General features: G+C 44.4%; 1 protein-coding gene across 1 annotated transcript in view; it reads right to left on the bottom strand.

Moving 5' to 3' along the window:
* B9d2 (B9 domain-containing protein 2) overlaps positions 1–11,131 on the bottom strand; it is a 969,675-nt gene that overhangs the window by 229,044 nt on the left and 729,500 nt on the right. The gene's annotated exons all lie outside the window — the stretch shown is intronic.

Genomic DNA, 11,131 nt, shown 5'->3' with positions numbered 1-11,131 from the left:
AACCAATCTCAGTTTCAAATCAACTTCATATCAATCAAGTTCAGTGTCAAACAGAACTGTGAGGTTCAGAGGTAAAAGAAGTGTAGACGACCGCTTCACTGAGCTGTCGAACGCACAAAACAAGATTGAAAGTTGCGGGAAAAAAGAATCAATAAAAAAGATAGCACAGAAAGGTCGAAACAAAAAAATACTCCTTTCACACCCAGGAGTTCGGTTCGAAGGAATACATGATTACACGAAGGTACAAGGAGTTACAATTTAACACAGCCTAGCACGAAAAGAAAGACAAAGAAAGAAAGATGGAAGCAAGAAGTTCTAAGCAAGTAATTGTTGTGAACTTGTAGAGTACTGTGTTTCTTTAGACAAAAACATTTATGCAAATACTATGGGTACAATACAGTAATTAGAAATAAGAATGTACTCGAGCTAACAGAGAAACGAATCTCGGAGTCTGGAAAAAGACTTAGGGTTTAGGCCTTCATACAATTCACTATTCAAGCACTTAGGTGAAATATGTCTCAGCCTAGTGAAACCGTAATTAGTTCTACAATGTTGTAAGACAGATGAATCGCATTTAAGAGCTTTCTTTGGTGTTTTATGTGGGGTCAGTGTTACTATTAAAAAAAGAGAAGGGCCATTTTGTGTGACTGCCTTTCTGTACAAGCACGCAAGAGTGTACACAAACACTCTATTTACTGGCAGAATATTATACTGAAAGAGCATAGGATGAGTCAGGAAATTGTTAGGCTTGTGAATAATTATTCGAAGCGTTTTCTTTTGAATACCAAGTAACGGCATAATAGGAATAAAATACAGAATGCTTTTTACAGAATACAGAATACAGAATACAGAATACAAAATGTTTTTTTTTTTGACAACCACATATTGGTCGGCGTTCTCTGCTTTATACCTATTATGCCATTACTTTCAGACCAGACGAGATTTCGTCAAATTCTTAATTCGATGCCGAGTAACTTCCGTATGTTCCATGCAGTGGTGTTACTCCAAACCAAAAACTAATAATTTAGGTGAGAATAAAAGAAACGTAGTATATTCTTAGTTTAGCTTTCCTGGTAAATACGTCTTTATGGCGTAACGAACTTACAATAAACTTGGAGAGAGTGAAGCAGATTTTCCTAATATGGGTGTCCCACGTCAAGAGTAGAAGTGAGAACTGTGCCCACGGAACTAAATTTCTCAACATATAACATATTAGTCTTACTAAAAGAGGCAGCATGTTCAATGCTTGCTTATCTCCTGGGTGAAAGATGGCAGTCAGTGGGGTTCCATCATTTACGTTAAATTAATTGCAACGATCATTGTGTTGAAGATGCAAGAACTCCCTTAGCCGTGTCTGTTAGCGCTGTCAACTTATTAGAAGTAAAAAAAAATAAAAGGAGGTGCCATCTGCGTACATAATGTATTCAGTTTCCTTACTGGTGCTGATTACATCATTAATGCAAATATTGAAGAGAAGCGGCCCTAACAGACTGCCTTGAGGCACGCCAGCTGTAATGCGCAAAACTCCTGACCAATTTTAAGACGGAATGAATTAAAGTGCCAGAGAGGCTGAAAAGAAAACTACTACACTTTTCATTCGCATATAATTATGCACGCAGTGTATAGAACAAATGAGCGAAAACTGTTTTTATAGACGAAACGCAGTATGACCATCGCGCACTCACAGCATAGCAGTACACGAGAAATCTTAGAGATGGGCTTGGACAAGCGGCTGTGACAGTGATGTCACGTACCACGCAAGACTGACGGACTGTAACTGACGATGTGTGTGCTATGCTATGTGCTCTCCCTCTCTCTCCCACCTATCTTACATCCCCCTCCCATCCCGCTCTCGTGAGTAGGGTAGCAAACCGGTTGTGCTAAACTCGTTAACCTCCCTGCCTTTCCTCCTCCACTTTTTCCTTCCTTCCTTCTCACAGAACCCACGAAGCACTCGCCATTCTGTGTGACACCCATGTAGTCATTTCCATAAGTTATAAGAAAAGACTGCGTTGCACCATATTGCACCTATACATAACTTCATACAGCTTATTTTTGGTGCGCCTTGCCCACTCAGAGCCTGTGTAGAATGAACAAACATTGCGTGGTGTTCCTTCGTGTCGCGCTGCGGGTTTACCTGCACGGCGGGGCACCGCTCGCCGGATGCAGCATGGCAAACATGCACGATAACAAGAACAACAAAAAAATTGCACTCAGAAATTTTTTCCATGAATGCCGCGTGCTAGGTCAGAAGAAGTGGCAAGTGAAACACACGCCACGCCTTGAACAAAGGCGTAAATCAATAAAAAAAGCAAAGAAACTCAGAAGAAACCACCGCGCTCAACCGAACAACGCCATTCCGCAGGGAAGCACGGAAGTTTGCACGGGCCAGCTATCTCTGAGCCAGAAACATTTGTGTGAGTTGGGGTCGCTAGACACCAGCTAATAAACTGTAAAAATATAGACATTTGCTTTTCTACTACGCTAAAATTATCCCAGACGGAATTGTTACTTTACTTTGCAGTATTCTGAATGAACAGTCTAGAATTTTTTTCACATAGACATTTTTCTTGCGCATGTGTCAGTGTTTGTTCACAAGTCACCTGATCGCGCTGCAGTGGTGCTCCACTAACTTATGTCTCTGGCAATAGGTTATGGCACTTATTTCGTTCCCATGTTTCGCGACATATGTGGATCCACCTTGACAATTCACCGAAGGTGGACAATACGCTGTATAGACACAAAGGCTTGCACTTTCATATTAATTTTAGAAATTAAACCTGTAGAGCTAGTGCACGTACTGCACTTGAACTTTCTGAATTAGCCCTACAATCTGCCTGCACTCGCACTGCACTGTAACGGAACTAGTGCTCAAAGTACAGCCAAATGGAAGAGACTTATAAAATTCGATTAAAAGAGTTGTGCAGATCTCACGCACCGTGAAAATAGGCTTAGCTTGGTTATGCCACGATATACGTAGCGAAAGCTAAGGCATAACATGGTTAGCCTTGGTTAATCTTGATTTCAAGTCCAGGTTAATCTGGTTGTCTAGCTATGTTGCGACGTTTAACCAGTCGTTCGGCGCGCTGTTCTTCTGTTTCCTGGGCGATTCGTTTCTCTCCATCTCATTCCGATGTCGATTCCAGGCCTCCTCCTGCTTATCAGAATTGTCACCGTCCATACTGCCGCCTTAACTGTCGTTGCGGCGCACGCGAGCTCTCCCTTTGAATCCTCCGACATGTTATCAGGCATGCGACGCAGCTGGCGAAGCGAGCGGAGGCAAGCGCAACGACGAGGAACGCGATGTGACGTCATGCCAAACGGCGGCGGTTAAAAGGTGCGGCGCTGCGCAGCGGCGGAACACCTGTGGCTCGGTGCTACTAGCGGCGCCCGCGCAGTATTGACTAGGGAGTGAGAGAGAGAGAAATATCCGCAGTGAGGCGCGCGGCGTGTCGTCATGTGCCTCCTCGGAGCACCGCCACGGCGAAATCGCAAGTTCGCGGCCAGTAAAGCTAATCAAGTATTGTTTGGTGTTCCACAATAGCATACAAGGCGGAACAACGTGTTCCTGTAAATTGGGTAGTTGTGTGTCTTGGTCGCGAGCGTACGTGCGTGTGACTACAGCGGCACGACGGTGGCACGATGGTGGCACGACGGTGACCACGTTGTTGTGTAGACGACAGTATACCGGCAGTGGTGTGATTTCTACGTCGACCGCTCGACGCGAGCCTAAGACAAGGTGTTGGTTGGGTTCTACGTAGTCAGTGGACGAGCGTAAGCGAGAGAAAAAAAAATGAATTGTGACATCATCAGCCAGCATGTCCGTGCTATGCAATCTTACGTGATATGGCTATCTCATGCGGCACATGTTAAAACGACGATGGACGCTGAGACTTGATTAACTTTCTCGATCACGAAGTCCGTGCATCGTTGCACAGTTACCACGTAGCGTAAACTGCTACGAGGAAAGTACTGAGCAAAGTAGTCCGGTCCCGGAGATAGTGCAGACTATCATGGCGCTTCGAAGCGCTAGCTGTCGCAAGAACAGAAGGCGACAATGAATTAATAGAATTTATTGATAGGAAAGACAGAGAAGTCGACCTGACCTAGTGCGCTCTAGTCTGCTACTCTGTACTGGGGAAGAGGGAAGGGGAGTGAAAGTATTGGGATGGATGATGATGATAAGAGGGGACAAGTGTCACAGGTTGCTCGCGCGCCGAGTGTTTCAAAGAGCTGGCTGGCTTTGGAACGAGGGAAGCACGCGTGAGACCATCTTCTACGTTACTGGTCCTAGTAACGTTGATCATAATATTCTAAATAGTTCCTAACACACAAAACTTATTTCGTTGTAATAAGCACCATGAAAGAAAAAGAAAGCGATCATGGCATGGGGGTTAGACCAGCCGGCTGCTGTGCTCGACGGCCGAGGTTGATTTCCCAGGTAGATGAAACATTTTCCTATTTTCGTTAAAGTGAGGTGAGACAGGAACCTATAGGTACCTGCCGCAGAGTTTGAAGAATGCGGCAAAGAATGCTTAAGAAAAGAACTTCGGGACAAAATGCCGATCCTTCTGACAGCTCTGTTGCCCCCAAAATACCAGGCTCACAATCTTTTTTCCGCAAATCTAACGACGTTGCAAGTGTATTGGTTTAGACAGCCCATCCTGCAACTTGGTATATTGTTTCATGGTGAAAATTGCGCTACATAAGAAACGGGTATAACGAAAGATACAGAAGGACGAGTGCTTTTTAACAACTGCTTTTATTTTTTTTTTGACAAAGAAACTTTAATAGCTCACAGATTTGCGCAAAAACATTCAAAATTCCATCATCTAGGGCGCAGACAGCTATCACATGAATTGTCTGGAATTTATAGATACGAGGAAAGTAGGAACATATTTTAACCTAACATGGCAATGGACGGGAATCCCACACAGCCTTTTTTCCACAGTGAAATATAAAAAGCTTCCGCCGTTTGTCTCGACATTTTATTACAATGCTTGAATAGAATGGCTGTGTTGTCAAGGCAGGGTGTACACGCACACTCGTTACAATGCAAGGCCTAACGTGTGCTAGGGCGTCCTTTCATACTAGGGAAGTGCTCGCTGAATCTTGTGTTAACACATGTGCTGCTTTGTCCGACGTACACGTCTCGCACGTAACAGGGAACCCACATGCTACATTCTTTATACATTCAACAAACTGATAAGTTTGTTTCATAGCACAATCATTCGTAACATCATCCTTGCCTTCAAATTTTCTTCTACCTTGGAACGAACACTTCCTCTTTCGTTTTTTGCCGAAAAGACCACCTTTACTCCGTGCTTTGCGGCTATATTTATTTATTCTTTGGGAGAAGCCATGCACCTAAGCAATTATAGAAAGCTTTGAATGTTCTTCGTTGTGCCTGATTTTCTTCGCAGTTCGTTCCTTTCCTAGTTTTCGCTTCTTCATTAGTCTGCCACAAGATGCCTGCAAAACTGTGCGAGGATAGCCAGCACCTGCCAACGGGTCACCTCTTCTATAAATGCCTGTTCCCCAGAGTGAAAACAAGATTTAAACAGGGCAGATTGAAAGCAAGCAACCACTACTCCATTCTTGACCAGCCCAGAATGGCCAGATATGTAGCTCAGAAACGGCTTTCCGGACCGGTGTGGAAAGGACCAGCAAAAAAAGAAAAAGAATAAATTATGGCGTTTTATGGGCCTAAAGCACGATCTGATTATGAGGCCCGGAATAGTGTGGGAATGCAGAAATTTGGATCACCTGGGGTTCTTTCGCGTGCACCTAAATCAAAATACACAGATGTTTTCGCATTTCGCCCCCATCGCCCAGCAGAATGAAGATTGTGGGAGTCACCCATCCATTGCTATGTTAGAAAAGCAGGTGTTGCTACTTTCCTCATATATATAAGTACCAGACAATTCACGTGATTGCTGTCTGCGCCTGGATGGAATCCTGCGATATTTTGCACAGATCTGTATATATAAAGTTTAATATTTCTTAAAAAAATTGTTGTTAGAAAGCGCTCGTCCTTGTGTATCTTTCTTTGTACCCGTTTGTTCAGCGCCAGCTGCACGGTGAATCAATTCCAACTAGGCCGGCTCGCAGTGATGGTGCATTGGCTCTTGCATAAAAGGTGTGCTATGTTTGGGAATGAAGTGTGCGCATGAGACTAACGATAACCGGACAAGTAAAAGCTTCCCGCATCTTAGCCGTGTTTGCCAGAAAGTCTGTCACATTAGCGACGTCTCGTAATCGTGAAGGGTGACAGCGAAAAGTCCTTAGCGAAACTTTTGGGCCACCGAAGACATGCTCTCTGGGACAGGCATCCTGTGGTTGACAGCATGCTGACAGTGTCCTACTACGTGACAGAAGGGAAGAAACTTCGGTCGCGTACTTTCCTCCGAACTTCCTTTTCCTGCACTGACGACAGTTTGCCTCTGATGGCTACAAAACAAATATTGAAACAAAGAAAAGAGAAGTACAGGGTGTCGTCCAATTCTTTAACGCACATACGTATACGGTGTGCTCTAGTCTTTTGCAAAGCTGGGAGGGGGGGGGGAGGGGGGGCTGGACGTGAACCTCTTTTTTACGTTGTGCGGGAAACGCAATATCTCATCTTGACAGCTGAAAGACAGAAACAGGCCTTGCGGTAAATAGGACACGCATTGCTCGCGAAGCCCTACGGGAAAAGCAAACTTGAGAGGTAGTTTTCTAACACCGCGTGACAAGACGGTGCCGCAGAAGAGTTTCCAGTGGCTAGGACAGGTTTGGAAGCATGTAAAATTTAAACCAAGAGATAAGCCATTGCCGGTTAACATAAATGTTCTATTTCAAGCAAACAGGCTAACAAGTAACAAAAAAAGTTTTTTGGGGTACTGTTTCATGAGAACTTCTCCCAGGACAGTAATGTCAGCAAGCTGAGCAGTTATATTAGTAAAGTGTGTAAGCGGTATGTATAACATCGGTGGTCCAATACCATTATGGCTAAAGAAAGCAATATACTAGTCCCCTTTTTCTCGAAGCTAACTTATTGTATACGTTGATTTGGGGAACAACGACCGAAAAAAAATATGAGAAGGTAATGAACCGGGAAAAAACGAGTAGTCCGAATTTTTTAAAACTACCATGGTAGGCCGCGTAGTTCTGTAGAAACCCGCAAGGTGGAGAGAAGTAATGCATTCATTACTTCTCTCCACCTTGCAGGTCTCCGCAGAACTACTACGTCAAAGCCATTCATCGGTACTTGACCGCTAACCATCAAGCGTAACATCAATGATGTCGTATCTGTATTATATGTTCAACGAAGTCAGCTGACGAATGAGAGGGGTAATTAGAGATCGTTTGTAGAGGCCTATTAAAGCGAAGCTCTCCTTGAGAAGCTTCCTGGGCTTACAGACCACGGCTGCTGGCTGGCAGAGGGCTGCTGCTGTCTTACCGAATACGTTATACTTAAAAAAGAACAAATAATAATTACGAGTCCAATACTGAGATCAAGCCTCCCTCCCCCACCCTCCCTTCCGTCAGGTCAAAGACGCAGAATTGAAATGGGCAAATTTATAGTATTCCATAACCGGATTCAAGAAAGCTTCAGTACACGTAGATTCCAAATGTCTGTTGGATCTGCATAATTTTTCCTAGATTTCAAAAAGTGCGCTGAAATTCCATGAACATTTCTTCCAGTCTATACTGTAGGCTGATGATTACTACAATAAGGATGATGGCGAAGATGATGATTTCACTGTAATTATCAAGGACATAATAATAGTTCTGGAAACAAGTCTTACAAGCAAAAACCGGAGGAAGAACATGACGCTTCACCACATACTAAATACGAAATAATTTGATGTACTGTCCGGGAAAATTTCTATGCAATATTCTCGGACACCCTTTTGTTCGTCTTTAAAAGCTGTGAAATGTGAAAAATGGTTGGCTAAAGAAGAGGTCGGCAATTCCCAAATCATACCTTAGAAATGCAAAGAAAATGAAAAAAGAAGAAGAAAGGCATGTCCACCTAAGTCGACGCCAAATTAGACGAGGCAACGTACGTGATACATTTAACTATACATGGGGGGCATTAAAGATGATGCAATATTAGCTAATTTCATAATATTTTTGCGTTATTTACTATATTTTCTTTAGTTACATTGCCAGACCTTAAATTTGTTTCTCTGGCCTCTCTATTTTTTATTCACGTCAAGTGTCTTCATTCGCAATTCATTTCACGCGCATGTACATCTACGTCGCCTACACTTTCGCGTCGACTTGTTTGACACGTGTGCCTTTCCTTTTGGCCAAGAGGCCATGTGGGCCGATCCCGGTAATGGTGACGTCTATAGTGAAATGTGATTATAGTTAAACTATATTGGCACTAGTTACGTCCGCAACATTAAATAACGTATTCTACGACTAATTCCCACTTCTCGTCTCGTCGAGATCTACATCTTGGTACGTTTTGCGACTTGCTACAATGCTCTGGAGGCGCGAAAGAGGCCATATGGATACCCAGATCTTATGTGCTCTAAGCTCGTGTATGTCGCCAAAGTAAAGCTTGTCTTAAAAAAAATAACAATATTACAAAACGCCAGCTTTTATGCTCACTTCTGTAAACTCCAAGCCTTTCACTTTGTATATTTGTCGTCGTTGAAAAGTGAGTAAACATTTTTGTCGTCACTTATCCACGACGTCATGCTTTCATGCCGTTGTAAGGCAGCCTTCTTCATCGTAAAAGTTGTGCACGACACAAGTATGCATTGAGCATATATATATATATATCATTTCAACGTTCAGCTAATGCTCGTGTATTCTCCCTTCCACCCTTAGCTAATTTTTGCGCCGAAAGTGCAACATGGCCTCGCAAAGAACTCGCTCATTTTAGCGTTCTCCTTTGTGAGCTGAAGGTAGTACATGACATTCTCGGCTCTGAGCTCAGTGAATCGTGTAGCCTCTTAATTGCAATCAGTGTCGTGTTATGCTAACAATGCCTATTCCCCCAGTCTCACTCGTCGAAGACACCAGTACGCGGGAAATGTGTAGGACACAACATATCAAGGTGCCTGATGCAGAATCTACTGCCGCGTTTTATGATCAATGCCTTGCTTCGGTCGAACTGCTCCCTCAAGTTCCCGTTCCCGGTTTGTGCGGTTGACCAACGTCAGGCCATTATCGGGGTTACGAGATATCGCTGCAGCGGCCAGTGAAAACGCCGTTTATCCTGCGCGTGCCAGCAAGATGGCATATAAAAAGTAATTTTGCTTACTCAATACCCATTGTACTCGAAGGACATTCCCTCTCAAGCATCCCTCCCCCACGACGCATAGCCAATGGCTTATCATCAATTGAAGCGTACCGTCGTACTTTATCTAAACATACATCCACGACTGCTACGCTGTTATCACTTTCAGCAGTCGCCTTTTTTTTTTGTCAAGTGCAGGAGGAAGGCCTTGCCCAGCCACTTTAGATTATCCCTGTCTTGCGTCCGTTGACCCCGCTTTATGCCTTCAAATTTCGTAATTCCGTCGCGCCACCCGTAGTTGTCTGGCGTCGTTGAGTGCGCTTTCCTTCTCGTGACATAATGAACGGGTGTCTATCTGCCTTACAGATTACACGGCCAGCCCAATTCTATTTATTTGTCTCAGTGCCAACTAGAAATAGGCCACCCCCTTCCGATATTTAATCCACACAACTGCCTTCCTACCTGTCAACGATACGCCAAACATATGTTACTGCATCGCTGGTTGCGTCATCCTTAGTTCCTTCCCAAACTTATTACGTATTACCTATTACCATATGCCCTTACGTAATGCCTAGTAGTGGCATATTTATGTTAAAATTATTTATTATAGTGTTAAGTTCATATACATGCCTGATCCTCACATTTGTCGTTGTCGGTTGTTATCAGCCTAAGAATGAGTACAAAAATGCTTTTTTGTTGATAAGGAACTAGGTTTAGAAATTATGCACAGTACAGAGTGTGTGGTAAACAGTTAGATTATATGTTTCACGAGGTCGGCCTAGCCAAGAGGCCAACAAAACACGAGTGAACGATTCGCAAATGCCCTAATCGCAAGCTGTCTACAAAAAAAAAGCAATACAGTCGATCATGGCGGACAAGTACAGTAAAAGAGAATAACCAGAATAAGCTCAGATCCGGTTTGCGAATAAAAAGCTTCACGTTCTGCACTAACAGGCAACGACTTTCGGCCAGCACGGCTGATCCCCTTAACGGGTAATATGGCCAGAGCTGAACGCTACTTACTTCTTGATGTTATAGCGTCAGCTGCTATAAAAACGAGAACGAATGCTTTTCATTATCGAGCTGTCACTACAGTGGTAATTACGGAGTCCAGGCAGCGGCACGCATTTCACTGCAGAAAACGGGGACGCACCGTCAATTTTCGCAAAACCTTCCACGCGCGGCTCTTTTTCCAACTGTCGCTTACAGTCAACCTTTTGTAATGTCTGCATTCCTTCTGAACCTACACGAAGATCAAACGTGGGGTGCCGAGAAAGGGCTCGGAACGTGCAGAATGAAGCACCAGGCTGTTAAGGCTAGCTTTATTACGCCCTCTGCAGGCCACTGCGTGGCAACGTTGGCGTGGTATGGAACCGCCCCCGAGTTTCATTAAAGCGCTCCGAAATCCCCGACGCACTGCGGGCGTGAAAACGCGGCTGGTCGTGCGGAAACAATCGCGGAAATCCCGCTAACGGCGGCAGCGATGGTGTAAATGGAAATCTCCGATCCCGGTGAACGACCGAAACCCAACGGCCGCACCCCATTTCCGAGTACAGCGGGAACCACAAACTGAGCGGCGTATAGCCTTTTCTCTTTCGCCTGAACGCGTTGCTCGTTTATAGCGGCATCAAGGCGGAAGGGGGAGGGGGCAGGAGATGGGGGAGCTGCGCATACGTGTCGAGGTAGACGTACGCACGGTAACGAAGGTGCCTTAGAAGCCTACACGTCTTGAAATGGCGGCCTGTAGAGGCATGGTAGCGCCATCTGTATTTTGCGGGGTCAACTTCTCGGTGAAAAAAAGAAAAGAAAAATCACGTTTGCCGTTTGAGACTGGTTGGACCAAGTCGCCTACGGCGCCAGCTGACATCACATCGCATATAAAGAGCTCGCAAG

Source organism: Dermacentor albipictus, chromosome 10 (assembly GCF_038994185.2).
Source record: "Dermacentor albipictus isolate Rhodes 1998 colony chromosome 10, USDA_Dalb.pri_finalv2, whole genome shotgun sequence".
Classification (NCBI taxonomy): domain Eukaryota; kingdom Metazoa; phylum Arthropoda; class Arachnida; order Ixodida; family Ixodidae; genus Dermacentor; species Dermacentor albipictus.
This window is presented reverse-complemented; position numbering and strand designations above follow the sequence as displayed.